Source organism: Poecilia latipinna, unplaced genomic scaffold, assembly GCF_001443285.1.
Source record: "Poecilia latipinna isolate Pla-1442-1.1 unplaced genomic scaffold, P_latipinna-1.0 Scaffold636, whole genome shotgun sequence".
Lineage (NCBI taxonomy): Eukaryota > Metazoa > Chordata > Actinopteri > Cyprinodontiformes > Poeciliidae > Poecilia > Poecilia latipinna.
The window spans coordinates 185,480-191,668 of record NW_015113252.1 but is presented as its reverse complement, the minus strand read 5'-3'; the positions used below and the strand labels follow the sequence as shown (position 1 = coordinate 191,668).

Genomic DNA, 6,189 nt, shown 5'->3' with positions numbered 1-6,189 from the left:
CTCTCTCGCGTTTTCTCTCTCCTCTTTTTTTCCTCCCATAGTGTATATTTTTTCTCTCTCTCTGTATTTTATATATATATATATATATATATATATATATATATATATATATATATATATATATATATATATATATATATATCTTTTCCTTAAATACTCCGCAAAGTCATCTGTTGGCTGTATGCGACTGGGTTCATAACAAATCATTACATACTTTTAGAGTCAGGTAAACACAAGCTCTTTGACATTTCCCAGTATAATTGACACACTATCTACTTACAAAAACATATATATATATATGGCCTTTTTTTTTAAATCAAATGACAAGAATTATCTTACCTGGACCAAACAACGTGAGCACAACCAACAGTACCACCACCGTGCTGTGGCTAAACATGATGCGGCTGCTGTCCAACTGAGCTGTAGAGTCAGATCTCTTTCCTGCTTTAGGGAGAGAAAGAAGTTCTTGCATTGCTCATGTAGGCAACACATCGATTTTGCATAATGATGTGGCTTCCAGCGACCTTCTTGCGTAGGAAAGAAAGACAACAGTCTTAAAAGCATGACCTGATTGTGAATGTACACTTTTAGTCACTATGGTAATCATTATTGGTATACTGTTTAGTAACTTCTGTTTTTTGGGGGCTTTGGGGCGTTTAGAGCTGAAAATGTGGACGTCTACGAAAGCACATTCATTCAAATGTCTTCTGAATGGGGCTGGTTTTATTATTATTATTATTTACTGACCTGATAAATAGAGGGATACATGCATTGGGGAAAAAAGTTGTTTTATTTATGCAGATCAGTTTGTTTTTATTCCTTTTAATTTTGAGTGAGTGGACCTGATTGTTAGGCTGTGAAATTGGAGAGAAAAGAAACCAGCACTATTAGAGAAAAAGAAAAAGAAAAGTTGCTCTCAAAATTACTTCTGAGTGGTTTCATGTGAAGAAAACTAAACAGAAATTAAACAGATAACAGAGATGAGATGAGAGAGCGAGAAGTCTACTGGGAGATTTAGGTAGATTGAATCCTTAGAATTAGTTGCATGATGACAACAAACATGCTTTGAGTTTTAAAAGCGCGGTCACCATCCGACTGCTGAAATGTTTGATTTTTCTAAGTACAAAACTAAGTTGCATATTTTTGAAGAAAAAGATTTTACACAGAATGTTTTACCATCCTGTCTTGCATATTTTAGAAGTAAAAATAAACAACAAGAGTCAAATAACCAATGCACTATTTTGTACAGGTATTGTATCCTAAATACTTTGCCCTGGACTGCCATTTCCATAAATTTGCAATGGATGAAAAACCACTTTTTAAAAATGTCAGTGCAAGTTAACTTGTAATTGACTCAAATAGCGTATGCCTCATGATGAATCAGACCGACTCAGTGAGCTGTAATATGGCTGGTCATAATTTATTCACCAGCGCTTCTGTGGTATCACTCGCCAGATTCAACAAGCTCTGTTGACATTTCGTGATCAAAGCTACGGGCTTCTAAGGGGAGACTCTGTGTCTGTCATTCACCCTCAAAGGTAACATTATTCTGATGTTATCATGTCATAAGACAGCGAATAAAAATATAATTTATTTCAAAGTGTGGTTTGTGGAACTTGAGGTGAAATCTAACCCATGGAACTACAGGAATGAAGAAATGCTTAGAATCGAGTTGCAAAAGAAAAGGAGTTCAGGCCGAACGGGGCAGATTTTATAAATTACAAGGACAGAGAAAGTGTTGTTCTCTCAGGTCGGGAACCAAACCTCAATCACTTTTTATTAGAAAAAGTATTATGTAGTCGAGCGTATTGATAGCTCACAATTCAAAAATGATTTGTGATTTCAAAGGAAGTTAAACGTTGTCGCTAGTTATCCAAGACTCTTCAGGGAGTAGATGTTGATGACTGTGAGCAGGAAGGATCTCCTGCAGCAGTCTGTGTTACTACGATGCTGAAGAAGCCTCTAACTGAAGACATCAATGTTGTACAAAAGACTGATGAAGTGAATCCTCAGGGTCAGCCAGAATGTTTTTTTTTTGTTTGTTTTATGATGAATCCTCCGTGGCACAATCATTTCCAGAGATTTCACAGTGAAACCATCACCATGGATAAACTATTTAAGTTTAACCATGGTTAAGTAGGCTTTGATGCTGCTACTTAAATAGATGATTGACTAAGAGATCACACTGTCCAACAACCACTTCCCACATTGTGAATGTCAGAAGTATCTTGTGAAAAAACAAAGAACCTACATTTCTCCAAGAAGTCTTCTTCTTAAAAATGGCTTCACTGTTTTGTCTCCAGTCCAGTCTGTTGTCCAGGTGAACACCAAGGTATTTAAACTCCTCCACCACCTCTGCTTCTTCTCCCTTGACGTACCTGGTGTTTGGTCGACAATTATCTCATTTTTGTTCACACTGAGGACGAGGTGATTGCTTCACACCACGCCACAGCACGGTTCACCAGCTCTCAGTTCTCAAGAGCTTGACCGTCTCTCATACACCCAACCATTACGGAGTCATTTGAGTATTTCTGCAGATGTCAGGAGTCTGACTTGCACTGGAAGACTGAGGGGTGCAGAGTGAAAAGAAATGGTGAGAGTACAGACCCTGCTGCTGCTCCTGTACTGCGGACCACCTAGTTTGACACACAGCTTGACACAGTTCAGCCTCAAACTGTTTGTCAGGTAGTGATTGATCCAGTTGGATGTCAAGGCCTCCACCTCTGTCTCTTGGAGATTTAGACAAAGAAGATCAGGCTGAATTGCATTAAATGCACTGGATAAATCAAATAACTTGATCCTCACGGTGCTGCTTGCTGTGTCCAGATGACAGTGGGTTTGTTGAAACGGTTATATGATGGCATCTTCAACTCTGCCTCCACATAATTCTTTGCTTACCCAGTTACAATTAGGCTCTACATGGTCTTCATATTGTGGGACATAAGGGCAACAGCTCTGATTTATTTGGTACTGGATCCAGCCAGGATGTCGTTCACAACATTGGAACCTTTTTCTGGGTCAACTTAAGGTGATGTAAAATCCCACAGAGCTCCTCTGCACAGGCCTTCAGGACTCTGGGGCGCTCATTCCATCTCGACATGCAGCCTCGGCCTGCAGTTCAGTTTCTCCAGGGAGCAAAGCGATCACCACCATCTCCTGATTTGAAGACAAACATGTAGACGCAGAAGGATCCGTGGCTCACGGAAAGTCCTTTCACTTCCAGGGGTCTCAATTTCCTTTTCTTGTGGGGAAACCGTCCTGCAACTTTTCCACGCATCTCTGCTTCAACACACCCAAATCAAGCAACAATTAGGTCATAAGGAGGAATCTGAAACCATGCATCTTTTCTTTCCACAAAGTTGCTTGTTGAGGTCTATCACGTCAAAGACTCTGACAGTATCATGGGAAAAACAATCCAAGGAGTATGGATACCTTAGCACTGGCTGGACGATGAACGTGTGATATACTTCAGATCTACGTAACCAGAAGATCTGAAGTATTGAGGCCACTGTTGGCTGTAACTTCCTTTTCATCTTTTTGGCAGTATGATCAAACGTGAAGGAATGCATCTTACTAACCACAGTGTATGAATATGTTTTTTACATCGCTTCCTATGTCTAGACACAAGTATTTTCCCTTTATATCTTTCTCATAAACCTTTATGTAATTGTTTTAGTGAAGCAAAAAAAAAAAAAAAAAAAAAAACGGTTTTAATGTGTTTAAAAAAGAAGAAAGGAGGGGGCAAAAGGAGTTGTGTAAGCAGGTTTTAGGACATGAGCGCCTGGAGTCCAGGGCTGTAATGGGAATCACAGAAGGACTTCCAAAGAGAAGCTTGTTTGGTAGAACAGGGGTCTTTACCGCTGGCCCATCCCTTTTATTAGGAACACGGGGCTGTCGAGAGTGGCTGGTTTATCCATTGGACATACCAAAAAGGTAAAAGGAAATGTGATAGTGGCTATTAATCAAAGCAAAATTACATATTTATTAAGAAGAAAGAATGATAACAATAAAACCAATGGACAGAGAAACAGAACTTCCCAGAACAGTTTCAATAGATCAAGCCGTGTCTGTGACTGAAAACGCACATGTTGGACGACCTGTGCTGACGTGATACCGACTGGATTATTTTGCAATCGTCCTGATATCATCTGAGCTTTATCTCTTCTCAAAAATGACCCCAGCTTCAAAAGTTGACTATAAAAAAACAAATTACAGCATCTGTGGAGTTATCGCCACTGAACTAACCTAGAAGGCATAAAAAGCAGAGGCAAAATAAACACTTATCTCATATTGACGAAATGATTATGGTTAACTTACAACCACCTGCAAAAGATAGCAAACCTGCCGTTCTGAGAATCATAAAATCTAAAAAGTTACATTACGCTTCATTGCGTAATAACCTCCCCATGATTTTATTCAATGAGATTTTACGCAGTGAGTAAATGCTCATGTGACTTGGTTCTTTAGTGAATAAAATGCAAATACTTTACTACACAAACGTTTCATAGTTTTCTTCCAAATAATATTCCACGAAATCGGGAAAACACTCGGCTTCAACAACTACCTCTGCGGACGGCCAAGTAACTGCGAATGTGATAATTCTACACAGAACTCTATAATGTTTCTATAATTTACAACGTTTGACAGAATGAGCTAATTTGCTGCCCTCATTTCAGCCTTGATCTCGACACTCATCAGAGTTCAGCTGCAAAGGAAGCGGCTCAAACAACTTGAGCACGTATGCATGTGGTTAAACTGAACGTAGTGCAGCAACTTATCAGCATAAAGATGAACAGATATAGCAGCAATTTTTCAAGATTCGAAAATCTAGGAATCCTTAATGTGGATTGTTGCATATTTGCTCGTTAACTAAATAAGATGAATCGTATGACGAAATCTGGCGCCTGGTAATGTTGCAAACAAAAGATAAGTAGAAATTCTTATGAAGAGGCTGAAACAAACATACCACAATATCTATATTAATAAAAGCAGTAAAATGATCACGTCTATTGCAAAGAGAGCTTGATGTGTAACGTGCTCTAGGTGGAATAAGGCTCTGAGCTGAAGAAATCCACACATTCACACTCCAATTTGTGCATCGGCTGGAAGACCAAAATATTTTTCCTTCTTTTTCCAGGATGCTTTCCGAATGCGAATGCAAAGTATACCTACTAAACCATCAAAGAGAAGTGCTGACAACATATTTAGTAACAAGTGTGGAGGAAGGTGAGGACCAATGAGTCACTGCTCAATGTAAGAAAAAACAACTAAGTGGTCAGAGAAAAAAAAAAAAATAATTTAAACATGAGTCTGTCTAAAAATACTAAGATCAGAGATGAGAGTACAGTATGCAGTGCCATCTTAATAATTTCCCTTGGGTGGCCCACACACATTTGAAGCACTGTGCAGAAACAAGTCTCATATAGAGCCTTTTATGAAGTTTATAAAATAAGTCTAAATCCCTCATAACAGTGTTGAAACTGAGGAGATCTGAGGCGGATGAATGATGTTATGCTGTTTGATTAACTGAGATATCAGTTCCCTGAACTAGCTAACCGTGAGTTTCATAGCTCAGAGGCTATCTAAGGTCCTGCTGTTTGTGGCAGTGTCACCAACACACACTCTCTGGCAACAAATACTGGTTAAGAATTGATCAGCAGTGAGTGATCAAACCAGTGATCACCAGAAAGAGGTGCCAGGTTTTTATGGTTGTGTAAGACCTTGCAGCGCTTTACTGAGGCCGAATTTTGTAAAATATTTTAATTGTTAAGCTGCAAGTCGCATAATTCGTCATCAGTCATAAATAACTCCTTTTATAAGGGTTAACGTGATTATTTTGGTTTTCATTTATATCATCTTTAGGATATTTAATTTCCTTTTGTTTTACATTTTTTTAAAAATGAAAAAAAAAATGTACAAAATCAGAAAGGAAGTCAAAATTCAAAGCTCCAACTAAGGCAGCTATTGCATACATTTGATTCACTGAAACCAACACTTAAGAATAAAATAAATCATAAATATTCACACATCAGGAATGCATGCATGGTAATACAATTATTTACTGTTTGTACTTTTCCAGGGGTAGATTTAGGAATTTAACATATTTATGTAGCCATGATTAAAACATTAGAAATAAAGAAAGTTTCTAAGAAACTTCTCATTACCACCATAGAATCTGTGACTGACTTG

The 6,189-nt window shown here is 38.2% G+C and overlaps 1 protein-coding gene across 1 annotated transcript in view; it reads right to left on the bottom strand.

The window, feature by feature from the left end:
* Nucleotides 1-429, bottom strand: part of LOC106954192 (granzyme E) — a 7,337-nt gene extending 6,908 nt beyond the window's left edge. Inside the window, exon 1 of the mRNA XM_015043494.1 lies at nucleotides 340-429. The gene's annotated coding sequence lies outside the window, so the exon portion shown is untranslated. The remainder of the gene's footprint in view (nucleotides 1-339) is intronic.
* Between the last annotated feature and the right edge of the window lie 5,760 nt (nucleotides 430-6,189).